Source organism: Cygnus olor, chromosome 2 (genome assembly GCF_009769625.2).
Source record: "Cygnus olor isolate bCygOlo1 chromosome 2, bCygOlo1.pri.v2, whole genome shotgun sequence".
Classification (NCBI taxonomy): Eukaryota; Metazoa; Chordata; class Aves; order Anseriformes; family Anatidae; genus Cygnus; species Cygnus olor.
This window is the reverse complement of record NC_049170.1, coordinates 103,065,473-103,079,678: the sequence shown is the minus strand read 5'-3', so window position 1 is coordinate 103,079,678 and position 14,206 is coordinate 103,065,473. Positions and strand designations below refer to the sequence as shown.

The 14,206-nt window shown below is 34.2% G+C and overlaps 1 long non-coding RNA gene across 1 annotated transcript; it reads right to left on the bottom strand.

The window, feature by feature from the left end:
• Nucleotides 1–11,925: 11,925 nt before the first annotated feature.
• LOC121065610 lies at nucleotides 11,926–13,955 on the bottom strand. Its single transcript, XR_005817194.1, has 3 exons — nucleotides 13,738–13,955; nucleotides 13,397–13,417; nucleotides 11,926–11,955 (listed from the first exon to the last, which is right to left on the bottom strand). It is a non-coding gene; the product is annotated as an uncharacterized LOC121065610 (long non-coding RNA).
• Nucleotides 13,956–14,206: the final 251 nt, after the last annotated feature.

Sequence of the window (14,206 nt, the reverse complement as noted above, 5' to 3'; positions counted from 1 at the left end):
CTGAATATTGCTTACATGTTTGCTTATATGCTTTCTTTAAAACTCTTATACAGATTTTAGCTCAAAGCAAAATGTTTTTCACTCTAAAATACACCCTTTCATATGGAATTGTTAAGCTGACACAGAATTTCCTATCAATAAAATACATTTCTTTTAAACCTGAATATGTCAGATGGAAGCATTGGTGGCTCTCCATGTTGCTTAGATCTCTGAAAGCACATTTCATCGTTTAAAAGTTGAGCATATTTGTGGCTTAGTTAAAAAAAAAATATGTTTATTTAAACCTGGGTCAGCAGACCAAACTCATCCTATGAAGGAGTGCTCTAGAAGTGAATGATACTTCCAGCCCATGTGATCATGAGAGAGAATGTAAGTGCTCTCCTTAATGAAGTTCCTACTTCTAGTTGCTCCTGTGTCCTCTGAAGACAGTGGATTACTTAACCCCTTAAAGTACACAACATGACATGCTGTTTTCATACCATATGAAACTTTGTTACTTATAGTAGATATAGCTGCACTTCCATATTGCTTTCCACACTTTGGCACTATTAATAAAAATTATACCTATCTTTCTTAACTATCTCAAATATAGTACTTTAAACAAAACTAATAGAAGTAATATATATACAGGTATGAATTATTCATTAAGAATAAAATTCACCTATTTCACATGGTCATTCAGTCAGCTAATTATACATAAAAACTTATTTGCTTCTTGAATTACTGCTTAAAAAAGAGCACTTTTGGCAGATGTAGCAACTCAACACTGCCAATGACTTTCTTTCATATACCATACGGAAAGGAATACCCTGAAATAACGTTTGGAAGCAATACAATAATTACTTTGTTACACGATGGGGTGGTTGCATTGTATGATATCCCATTGTGTTGTTAATTGGTTTTCACCAGCATAAAGAAATCTAATTATGCAATGTGCTTCAAATGCATTCTACTTCTATACATTTGGTCTCATATTATCACAGAAATTGACTTTTGATGATATTATATACATAACTTGTTGCCAACTTATACTATTAGGACATGTCTCAGTGCTAACATGCCCTCTCAGAAATGAGGAATAAGCCAGACATTCTTTCATTGGGTAATAACCTAATAAAATGAGAAAAGAAAAGGAAGAATGGTAATGAAAAGAACTATAATTAGTACAGAACTTGCAAGAATGGATAAAAAAAAAAAGCTTTATTTAATGTGTTTGCTTTGTTAGTATGCTTTTGTCTGTCATTCTGTATCATTAACCTACATTAAATTTCTATTTTCAGTAAAGCATACCTGTATTTTAAACTAAATTATAGGGGGTTTATTGAAAGAATATTAAGAACAATATGCTTTATTCTATGTTGTTAGATGTTGATTTTAATTTTTCATAATGTTGATGCTTCATGAGCAGGATGAGTCTCACACTGTGGTGACAGGACTACAGCACAGTTGGACCAAAGCTGGCTGAGAATTAACTCAGAGTGGAGTTGGTGGGAGTTTGAGCATGCCCACAATCCACTACACGGCACACCTGAAATCTGTAAAGGTGAGGAGATGGGGAACAGGTAAATGCCCTGCAGACTTCATTATATTCTAGTTAGTAATTAGGACAGAATACTTGAATAATAAGCAGCCGTCTGAATCCAAGGGACTTATTCTGCTGTGCTGCAAGAGATTTGCTCTGCATTCCTGCAAAACAGAAAGAAGACTCTGATGCCCTTTTCAGAACTAAGAATTTTCAACTTTCAACATTTATCTAAATTCTTTTACAATCATTGCCCTCTTTATTCTATGGTTGTGATAATTCTGTGTTCAAACCTTTCAGAAAGAAACTGAAGATGCTGGAATAGCAGAATGGAAAAGAACAGTTATTATTCCTTTCTCCTACTGCCACTTTTTTTCATTGTAAATGTGCTTTCTGCAGGGAGAGGTGAATTCCTCCCCTGCTAAATAAATGTATAGACTTTTAAAAATAGAATAAACTGAGCATGGTTTAAAAGAAAACTGTATTTTTGCACACCTTTAATTAACAATATAAATATTTTCAATATAATAACATTTTTATAGTGGCCATAAGACACTCCAAAATGAACACTCAGTGGTGGTAATTTATGCCGAGTTGCATTGATGGTGACTTATCCTTTAGCCTCATGGCTAGCAGCAGCACAATAACTATGAATTAATGCAGTTAATGTTTATGTCTTACCATACCTTACTGCTTAATTAAAAATCAACCTGTTTATTAAACTGGAGAGATGAAACTTCATCCTCTACATGCCTGAATGAGTCTTTGAGCAGCACAAAAGTCGCTTTCAACTTTCCACATTTCAAGCCTCTCACTGTAAACTATTCACACAGAGATTTGTTGACTGCTTTTGAATACAGTTGCTTCTTTTGCACTGTGGTAATCCATGTATTTGCAGGATAATGAGTTGTGGGAATGCCTGGATTCTGCATCCTTACCTTTCTTCTAAGCTGTCATCCGCCATAATAAAACACCTCTCTGGAAACACACCCTAAATAAGTATTTCTGACACAGCAATATAATTTTCTCTCAGTATTTTACAATGAAACAGCACTGACAATGACTCACAGAGTCATGACTTCCAGAAGAAACAACATTTTTTCCACATTGTTGGTTAGGTAATGTACACTTGAGGCTAGAAGACAAAAACTACTTACAGCAATAAAGTTAATACACACGCTACAAAATTATTCCAAATCTCAGGAGATGAGCTGATTAAAAAAAAATAAAAATAAATGGTATACCTGAAGTAAAACTAGTATTTCGAATAGATTTCAAAAATAAGTTCATGTAATTAATAAAGATATGTTACTGCTAGTGGCATTGCTTTGTCATGGCTTAATACTTTTAGAAGCTTATACTGACTATAATTGTATCATCCTGAAAATTGTTCATTGATTGTTTAGACTTTCTATCACTTTTCTTTAAATATTTTTTTTCCTATTTTACAGGATATTTTCCTCTTCATCTCCATTTTAAGAAGATATTACTGATTACAAGTTATACTTCCTGTCCTACCCTATTCTATTCTTTAGTGTTCGTTTACTCTGATTCCTGGGAAAAAATAAATAAATAAATAACAATTGCTGGAGTACTGTCTACAATTGGGAAATCCATCACATTATACAGCAATACCTTTACCCATCCATTCTTAAGTAGTCAAGTATCCACATGAGATTTTTTAATCTTATTTTGCAGCTAGGTAGCTGCAAATAACTACATAGCATCTGGACTACAGAGGGATGTGGAAAAATGTTGACCCCCATGAGGTTACTGTCAAAGTGGAAAGTCAGTTTTCATTTTAATCTTTGTAACTCTTCAAAATTAATGTAATTGTCCGTTTACATCTTCCTTCAATGAGTTGTCCACATCAGTGAGATTACAAGATGACAGATTTATTTCCATTATTATTGCTTCAGTATGAAACTTATCACTACTTTTATAAAATTATGAGCTCTGTTTGTTCCTATGTTTTTGTCCTTCTAAATGTCCATTGCTAAAAGTCTTTCACTGGATAATGCTTTGAGTACATTATCAAACCTTTTCATAATGACTCATGCAGAGTTGAGATATATTTTTTATTTGCCTAATCAGTATCGCACTTTTCAATTTTCCTAGATCATTACCCCTTGTACATGTCAGAATACTTCCGGGGCCTATGAATTTTGCCAACAATTCAAAAAAATGCAAAAAAATTACTTGCAAGCAAATGATTCCTTTCTGCCTGAAATATTCGGTAAAATTTCTGGAGAGGCATTTGATATTATTAATGTGGTTTTTTTTTTTTTTTTTTCTCAATACATACCCTGGCCCTGGTTAATATCAGAGTGCTCAGAATAGCCCACTTAGTCATATTTGTGGCTATGTGAGGGACAGAATATGGAAATAACTGGATTTGAAATAAAGTATCTAGAAGCTCATATAGATCCTAGTGGTGTTTCATATATATATATATTTAATGCTACAAATTGTAATTATAATTAGTGCAGATATTGCCAGATAGAATTAGCTAATGTTTCCAGTTCTGAAGCTATATACATCTGCTGATAATTTTGCCAGACTTTTTGTATCTGGAGTGAACTGTGCACGTTGTATCTATTTGATTACAACTTTTGACAGAAAAAAAATCCACAACTTCCATAAATGCATTTAGAGGAAAAAAAAAAAAAAAAGTTTAGAAAAGGGGCTATGAATGCCTCTTTTTAAGAGACAGTATTATTTCCATAATTTGAATGAGGCCTTTGAAATAGACAGTCCTTCTTTTTGGATCTGTGGTCAGGGCAGGGTATCAGTAAACAGCTTTTCAAATTACTGCCAGTTCTTGTCTACAAAAAAAATGCCACTCCACACTTCCACACCATTTTTTAAATCCAACAATAAAATTCACATACAGTCAGGAGAGACTATTAATGATTTTCTACTAAATTGTGAAGCTGAGTTTCATGGGGTTCAGAGAGGAGCTACAGTTTCTCTTTTCTGACCAGCTGTGTACCTCCAGAGAGGTAGTAGCCAGAACTGAGCTGAACTTCTGCTGCTTCACATGATGGGCATGATTCACTGATAGGCCTTAAAAATGAGACATATGTTTCTTCTTGATTTAATTGCTTTCCTGAAAGCTCAAGGACAGTGAGGAAAGAAAGAAGACTTAGAAGACAGAGCATTAGAGAATTTGTGTGAGAATATTTTAAAAGACAGAACAGCCCTTTTCTCAAAGATAACATCTTCTCAGCTCAAATGTGACAAAACAAAAGAATGACCATAAAAATAAATAAATAAAATGAATGAGATGAAAAGGAGGGTACTTAAGCAGAAGAAGCCAACCTTTGTGTGAGAACAAGAGAATTACTTTAATGCTGAAATCTAGAGCTATTTTTGGAGTGTTTTAAGCTGCATTTGACCTACTGACAATGTGTTAGGACAAGAACAGTTTCATTTCCACTTATAGAAAGCAAGCTGTTCCAAAAAATGGCTGTGCCCGCTTTTGACTGACAGTGATTACACTAATGTAGAGGCAATCTTTGTTTTTAAAAAGTCTTTCTGACATTAATAAGTAATATATTTTATAGGCAAAGGCTTTACATTTACAAGATACAGAGAAAATAAATTAGTGACTATGGTGAATTTGCCTCAAAACATGCTCTTTTACAGTGGACTGAATCAGTAACAATTTGTCAAAATATTTTTGTTTCCTTTTCAGTTATTCATCCAAATAAGCAATAGTTAGGACCCAGATACCTAACAATTTTTAGTTATTTTTTATAACATAGGTTTGCAAAAATCTAAGAACTGTACTGTTCCTCGGAAAGAAATAAAAAATTTAAAACAGACAAAAAAAAAAAAAAAAAGGAACCACAAAAACAAAAAAACACTGCCTCTTGGCAACATTTAAGCATTCCTCCAGAAGTGGGAACAAGTGTGTTGCAGTTAGCAGTCCTAGCAGATATTTCAGGTTTGGCATCACTCTCCAGGCACTCAGCCAATCACTTTGTAGCCTGAAGGTATAAACAGACAGACTGCAGAGGGGATTTACAGAAGTACTTGAACTACAATATCATAGGTGACAATAGAGAACACAGATAGATGGGATAAAGAGAAAGCCACTGCTAATAATCTGCCTCAAGGAAGGGATTTTAAATTCATTTTGCTTTTCTATTTTTTCTGTAATTGCTACCTATTAGTAGTGGAAGAAAGAAACTATATTGTTAGGTATTCTTTTATTGCATAGTTCACGGAGAGGATTTCTTGTAGCACTTGGAAGACCATTTCCTTCCCAAGTCACACAATGTAAAAGATGAATGATAAACAGTGATCATAATGAAAATAATGTTCTCTAATGATTTTGAAGTGAGGTAGCTAATAACAGAGTGGTAATTCATTACTATTTTCATGTCTTTCAGTAAAGAATCTGAAGCAAGACAGACTCATAACCTTGTGTATCCACCTTTTTGTCACAAATTGAATTAGCTTTGTGGATAATTCTGTAAAAGACATTAATAAGTTACTTACTAGACAGATTTTACTAGTAGATAAAGAGGTAAAAGTTGGTTTTCTGATAAAAAGTATTGTGTTCTTTTTTCTTTGAATATTGTTATCTTTGCTGTGACTCTCAGATATGCAGATGGGGGAATTGAGCTGAAATGATGCTGAAAATGTTATGAATTTGAATTTCTAATGATGTATTGGATTGTTTCATGGGAAGACTCATACGGGGTGATTGCTGGGCCCAGCTGGGCCCTCCAGTGCAGTTTTTGGAGCTGGTTGGAACTGGCTGGAACCAGCTGGAACTCATTGTGTTCGTCATGGGGCAGCTGAGGCCCCTACTCAGAGGCCACCCTCTGCCAGGAGGAGACCTGCCAGCACTCAGGCACCTGCACCTGATGCAGGCACATCATGTAACATTATGAAAATAACAAATAAAATCACATACATTTACTTAGTATAATACCAAGCATTGAGAACCATTACAAATAACTAACAGCTATAGTATGTGAGAAAGACATGAGATAGCTTTATATAGAATCAATAAAGAACAAAGAAATAAAAGTCTATTACATTCAAAGTTGGTAAGGATCTTAAATATTTAATTCAGATAGTCTGAAATGATGACTTTATTCTTGGCAGGAAATAGCTTGATAGATTAATTTAAAACCTAGACAGAGGATATGGAATACCAGAGCAGAATTTTCTTTGGAAATGCTTTTTTCTCATTTCACATCTTAACACAGCAGCAGTAAATAAAATGACCCTTACCATGATAGTTTTGGTAACAATCTGTATGGAATTTGAAATTATTTAACAAACAAAAACAAACAAAAAACACACACAAATGCTGAGCAAAGAATGAGAAACTATCAAAAGTCCCATGAGATGAGCAAATGCCATCAGGACGTCAATACCATCTAGATGAAAAATGATTTGAGATTTCTTGTTTATTACAAACTAAGAGAGAGACTTTAGTTGGGACTTTAGATGAGACTTTACCTCATCTGCAAACAAAAGAATACAAAACTGTATGGAGCATGGAGGAGCTCAGAAGCAGATGAACACTAACTGTATTCAAAGACTAGTGAAAAAGTATGTCATCCTTTCAATGCTGGTTTCATTCTACTATTTTGAACGGTTAGGAATTCCAAGGAAGTGTAAAGAAATCTTATTGTTAGCCATTTTTTTTTTTAAGTTCATTTTATTACAGCAATGTCCTGTTCATTCCTGTCTGTGTATTTATTTTGCTCTTGTGCACAAAATGGTAATCATAAAATTATGTCTACTTGAAGTTGTCAGCGTGTTTGTCATTATTTCTTGAGGGAATCTCCGAAGGTGAGAACACTGAAGAAATAAACACTGAAGAATGTTTATCCTTTCCCCAAAAGAAGTACTATCTTGTCTCAGCTTCTCATTGTTATTGGTTTATGAGTTACTCATCACCCGAGTTTATTATTAAGCTCATGTTAAAGCTTCACAGAGATATAACACAAATGCAAAGACTTTCCCGATTACAGGGATTTAGTGTATTTCTATAACATTATCCAATTAGCACCAAAAGTTGTGATAAGAATTGAATAAGAATTGAGAAAAGGAAGAAAGATGCTTTTGATTCATATTTTTCAGAAAATGAACTTAAAATGAAAGAGAATTAAGGCATCTTTAAGTAGCAAGGTTAAGTATTCTCCAAGTCAATCTAAGATTATTTTTAGATCAACACAATTCAATAGGTATGAAGTTAAAATACAATGGAGGGTTTTTAGAGAGGAAAGACTACATCCTTTAAAAGCAGATGGGGTTATCTATGTCTTAAGGACATGATTTTGTTCATGGAATCTTATCATAGAATCATTTAGGTTGGAAAAGACCTCTAAGATCATTAAGTCCAACCATTAACTTAGCACTGCCAATATTAATAATATTTGTATACAGTCTCCCCCCAAAATGGATAAAGACATTATAACATTTGCTTATAATGCTGTTTACATTAGTAAAAAAAAATAAAGCTAACTTCAAAAAGGCTGCGTAAGCAACTCACAGAGTAGCACGAATGGGACATGCACAATTCAGCAATGTCCTTGTAGAAAGTTTCACCTCTCTGATTGAGCTATGGAGGTCCTGGCCTGGTCACGTCCCCCCTCCGGGTCTGTCCATTGCATGTCTCCCAGACAGACAGGAGACACCCCTCCTGGTCCAACCATGCTGCCTACCCCATTGTGACATGGGCCACCACCAATGTTCTGCCCACTGTGACACGGCCACTGCATCACCAGGGTGGTGCCAGGAGCTGGTGGCATCCTGCTGTGACATGGCCATGACATCACCAGGGCTGCTGTAGCACTGCAACATGGCTATCACCTCCCACTATTCAAGCAAGAAGAAACAATCACATAAAAAAAAATAATAACAATCAACTGATAATGCTGGGGAGGGGAATTAAATAGCTGTAGCAGCAACTTAAAGAACAGCAGCTTGAGAAAGGTAAAAGGAATTAAAAGTGGCAGGTCCTATCCACTTCCCAATTTTAAAGACTCATGCTGTTGCCCGTTGTTGAGAATTGTGGGCTCGAAGGCTAAGTTCTGGAAGGAAAATGCTTGTCAAGTTGGCTACAGGTAATATTTCATACCTTTGGTATTAAACGCATCCATGGGGACATCTCAATGTGAACTGTAAAGACTCACATCTTTCTCTACCTTTCTCCCCCTGACATGAAATATTTATCCTCTGATACACACCCCAGTTGGACACTGGAACAAAATGCATCTCCATGGTACACTGCAAACCATTACAGCCTCTTTAACTGTCAGGAGAAGAGACAATAGGCACAAACTGGAAGACAGAAGGCCCCCTCCAAATACCAGGAGCACCTCTGCACCGTATGGGTGACAGAGTACTGGCACAGGCCACCCAGAGAGGTTGAGGATTCTCCTACTTGGAGACCTTCAAAAGCCACCTGGATGTGGTCCTGGGCAGCCTGCTCTGGGTGGCTTGAGCAGGGGTGGGACCAGGTGAGCTCCAGAGATCCCTTCTTACCTGTGAATCTGTGAAATGAAATTCAATGCAGGTACATGTTGCCCCCACACATCGTAAGATCCTATCCCACTAATGTTCAGCAGCCATCAGGAGAAATCCAAATGAACATCCTGAGTTTGAGACAATTGCAGAACTACTTCAGCACATGGACATCAGAGAAAAGTGTGATCCCCAGATGACTTATGTATAGAAAATCTCCAGATTTATTATCTTCAGATATTCTATGATGGAACTAAAGATACTTATGGTAGGGCAGTTCAATGGTACCTTAACTCAAAGTCTTCACGTAAGACATGTTCAGAATGTGTATCCTGGAAATGTCCATACCTTACAGCTATTAATCCTTGCATCTCTGCAAACTCTCATTCTAAAAAAAAAAATAAAAATAAAAAATAAAATCCTTTCTTACACCTACCTCTTAGTTCCTCTTGCTGCCTCTCCTACGCTGCTGGAGTACTCAAATTTGATATTGCAAATTTTAATTTTCTGAATTTTAGAAACTGCAGTCTCCTACTAAATATTCATTGACTAATTTCCATACAGAAGCAGCTAGAAGAGCATTTTGAACATATCAGTTCTGAATTTGGCCTATAGAGTTGCAAATATAGAGCATATTTTTCACTTCTGTATAGTTAAATTGACTATACCTATACCTTAAGCAGCTAATGTATTACAAGTACTGACTATCAGTCTGACTTGTACCATCTCAATTCTTACCAATCTTTACAGTCACATCCACTATTTGCTTTTCTGTTTAAATGCAACTTATATGTAGTTATACTTCCAACAACTTTACAGCTTAAAATAAAACAAAAAAACACCTTTTTAAAATTAGGAAATTATTAATATTTTATTTTTATCTTGTTTTTCATGTTTATAACATTTATAGTATATTTCAAATTTAAAATGGAAAATATTCTACTTACGGAATCTGTTGTCCATATATAGTCCATTGCAACTGCAGTGCTTTTGAAACTGAAAATTGCTTGTTTCATTTTACTTTTGAATAAGATTTGTTCTATTTTCTGAAATTAATGGATAGCCATATGTAACATAGTCAAAACTAGGTCTTAAGTTTAGAACTTCAAGCTTTACCCCCAAAGTCATGACACTATTCTAAGTGTTACCGTTTTAGGGCTGTCTTGTGTTTTTTAACACTTAAGGAGAATTTCTTCCGGAGTGAAAATGTGTTAGATATAGTACATACAAAGCACCTTGATTGGGTGTCAGACTTGTTTTTTTTTTTTCCTCCATATGAATAGAAGCAAACTTTTGCATAATAAGCAGTGCGAAACTGACTGCTGTGAAGATCTGGGGGGCCACAGTCTATTTCACAGTGCTACCAGTACTAAATGGAAAGTGTTTATGCATAAGCATAACAATTCACAGCAATTTCTTTTTACTGCAACGGGCACCTGGTAATGCGTGACTGCAAGGTGAGAGACTGTGAATGTGCAAAGCAGTTTTCCAGTGAAGCTTTGAGTATCTTGTTTATCCGCCCTTAATTTCAAGTACTAGTATTACTAAAAGTGTGTGTTTATAGTATGATATTTTAAGGTAAAAATTGGCTTCAAATGTTAAGAAAGTTTCATATGTTAAATGTATATGTAAATGTATTCATGTTTCATATGTTAAAGAAAGTTTTTTACAAGTATTTTCATATTTGGGTTTTGTTTGTTGGTTTGTTTGTTTTATGTTTTATACTGTGCATGCATATATTGCATGCTGTGCTATAGAAATAGATAAAATATTACTACTGAGAATAATGATTTTTTTTCCTCAAAAAAATATGCCCTGCCAAGAGAATTCTCAGTACAAAATTGTGAGACTATGAGAAAATGAAAACTTGAAGTATGAATAGATGACCACCTAGCCAAAAAGTTTTTTTTTTTTTAAGTTTTAACTATATGCTTAAAAAAAGACTAAACAAATTAAATTAATAAAATCTGTATTCTAGTACATATTATAATAATACATTAATATTATATATAAGAAATATTTAAAGAAATAAAACCTCTTATAAGTAATGTAAATGTAGTATTTTAAATATTGCCACAATGAGCTGTATTAGGTTATTTAAGTTTTCTGAATGCACATCATTTTTACTTTTTTTTTTTTTTTTTAAACTTTCTGATTTTAGACACATTAGAGATTATTTATAAGCTTTGGTCTATTTCACCTTGATTCCCAGAAGGCTGGGAAAATTTAACTGAACATCTATTATAAATATTGCTGAAACTTTGAATTTTTTGTTCTTGTCATTCTATGACAACAAACAAAATTTATATATATATTTCTCCTTTAAGATTCATGAGTTTAAGTAACAGTAAGTTACTTTTGGTAAGAAGAGAATGATTACTCATGCAGGAATCTATGTTCATACCTTGTTGTAAAGCCCAATGTGTTGACTGAAGAATTTAATTTTAACACACATTTCTTCTACAATGCAAATGATGCAATTATGTTTTATGTCCTTTCATAAGGAAACTAAGTACACACTTTGAACAGCTCATTACTTTTAAATATACAAGGTCTTCAGGAGCATTACGGTAACATTAGAATAACCACCAAATTGTGGCATTCTTGTTTTAAAGCAAAGAGAGGAAGACAAATTTATCATTTTTTATGCAGTAAGTGTTCTATCCATTTCTTTAGTAAAGATATCAAACAATATCAAACCAATGCTTTTGTTCCTTTTTCTTTATTTATTTACTTATGGAAGTGTGTTCACTTTTAGCCTGCTGTTGTATAAAAGTATGGAAATAATCAATTGATAACTGCCAGATAAAATTCTTTAGAGTATGAAGTTGTATCTACCAATGCATCTAAATGATATTGATCTTATGATAGTACAAGCCTTAATGAGTTAGTTTACCTGTGTGTTATTAATACAGGAGCAGTTTAATGGAGAAATATTTCTGTACATGAAATATAAACACAGTGCTTAAGCTTCAGAGGAACACTTCAATATACCTGCATTTACAGATAATGAGACTATAATAAAGTTGAGATCATACGAAAAAATGTTCAATGTTGTTTTTACATTATTTAAATTACTTTTCCTGATGACTTATATGTTTAGAACTACTCAGAAGTCTCAGATTCTTAAACATTGTTATGACAAACATAAAAACATTCATTTTCAATATATTGAACATTCAATATATTTTATTTGTGCTAAATGTAGTTAAAAATAGATCAGATCATGTGAAATTACTATGGAAACTTTTATTATTATTATTATTATTATTATTATTATTATTATTATTATTACACAGGCAAAAGCCAAAATCTTTCTATGTGGTGGTAAGCATTGATAAATAACATATATCCTTACCCAGAAATTGCTATGACTTTTGTGCAAAAAAGGGCTCTGTAATCAATCTGTATAATAACTTTACTGACATATAGTTATGTATTTCCTCTCTAGTGACAATTTGTGGCCCTGATTTTCCAGTATATTTATGCCATAAAGTGGCCACTCTGCTATGATAACTTTCATTAATTCCTTGTATTAGCTGTGCGGTTGGGAGTCTGTAAGTTTGTAAGTGACTTCACAGAATGAAAAGAATGAAAAGTCAAATACAAAGGTAAAAATGTTATTACATGATTATTATTTTGGCAGCCATTAGGTTAATCAAAACCCAATATTTTAAACTATATTTGTATTTATGGAAATGCATACATGTATGTACAAACATTTACATAGAAGTAAAATTCTGTTTTATACATGAACCTTCTTAAAAACATTTCTCTGAAGGCTAACAACAGGAGTCTTTTGTAGTAAAACAGAATATAGGCATATTTTTGGATGAATAAATATTATTAAAAGCAATCAGTTGGAACTTAGGAGGCCTGGAGAAGGTTAGATAAGTTTGTGCCATTTTTCTCCACAGAAACAGAAAAAAACTCAGTTAAATTACTTTAAGAGTGGAAAATATCCGTGTTCTTATCTATAGTATTTTATCCTTAATCCCTTATATTTACCAAAAGTACCAAGTGAGTTTTATAACAGCTAGGAATGGAATATTTGCTACCAGTGTGATAAGAACAACATTTTCCTCAGGGGGTGAATTTCAAAATGTTTCTCAGTTGAATAACCTGGATATGTTTCAGACAGAATGAACAGGCAAGTAAAGACAACTAGAGGTTCATTATAATTTAGAAAACTGTCTAATTTTAAGTCAAATAGTTCTGTTACTAGGCAGAATAGCAACCATAATAAAATAATATTCATATGCTAATCACCTTGAAAAGATGTGACCAAACTGCAGAATGCCAAAACATAAAGCCTATTTCTTAACATATTTTTCCATTTTGCAACCCAAGGACCTTTATAAGTGTAAAAATTGGACTTACATTTATCATGTGATGTCTTTCCTATAATGAAAACAAGGACTAAACTTGTAATGGAGGGTTTTTAGAGAGGAAAGACTACATCCTTTAAAAGCAGATGGGGTTATCTATGTCTTAAGGACATGATTTTGTTCATGGAATCTTATCATAGAATCATTTAGGTTGGAAAAGACCTCTAAGATCATTAAGTCCAACCATTAACTTAGCACTGCCAATATTAATAATGATATTTGTATACAGTCTCCCCAAAATGGATAAAGACATTATAACATTTGCTTATAATGCTGTTTACATTAGTAAAAAAAAATAAAGCTAACTTCAAAAAGGCTGCGTAAGCAACTCACAGAGTAGCACGAATGGGACATGCACAATTCAGCAATGTCCTTGTAGAAAGTTTCACCTCTCTGATTGAGCTATGGAGGTCCTGGCCTGGTCACGTCCCCCCTCCGGGTCTGTCCATTGCATGTCTCCCAGACAGACAGGAGACACCCCTCCTGGTCCAACCATGCTGCCTACCCCATTGTGACATGGGCCACCACCAATGTTCTGCCCACTGTGACACGGCCACTGCGTCACCAGGGTGGTGCCAGGAGCTGGTGGCATCCTGCTGTGACATGGCCATGACATCACCAGGGCTGCTGTAGCACTGCAACATGGCTATCACCTCCCACTATTCAAGCAAGAAGAAACAATCACATAAAAAAAAATAATAACAATCAACTGATAATGCTGGGGAGGGGAATTAAATAGCTGTAGCAGCAACTTAAAGAACAGCAGCTTGAGAAAGGTAAAAGGAATTAAAAGTGGCAGGTC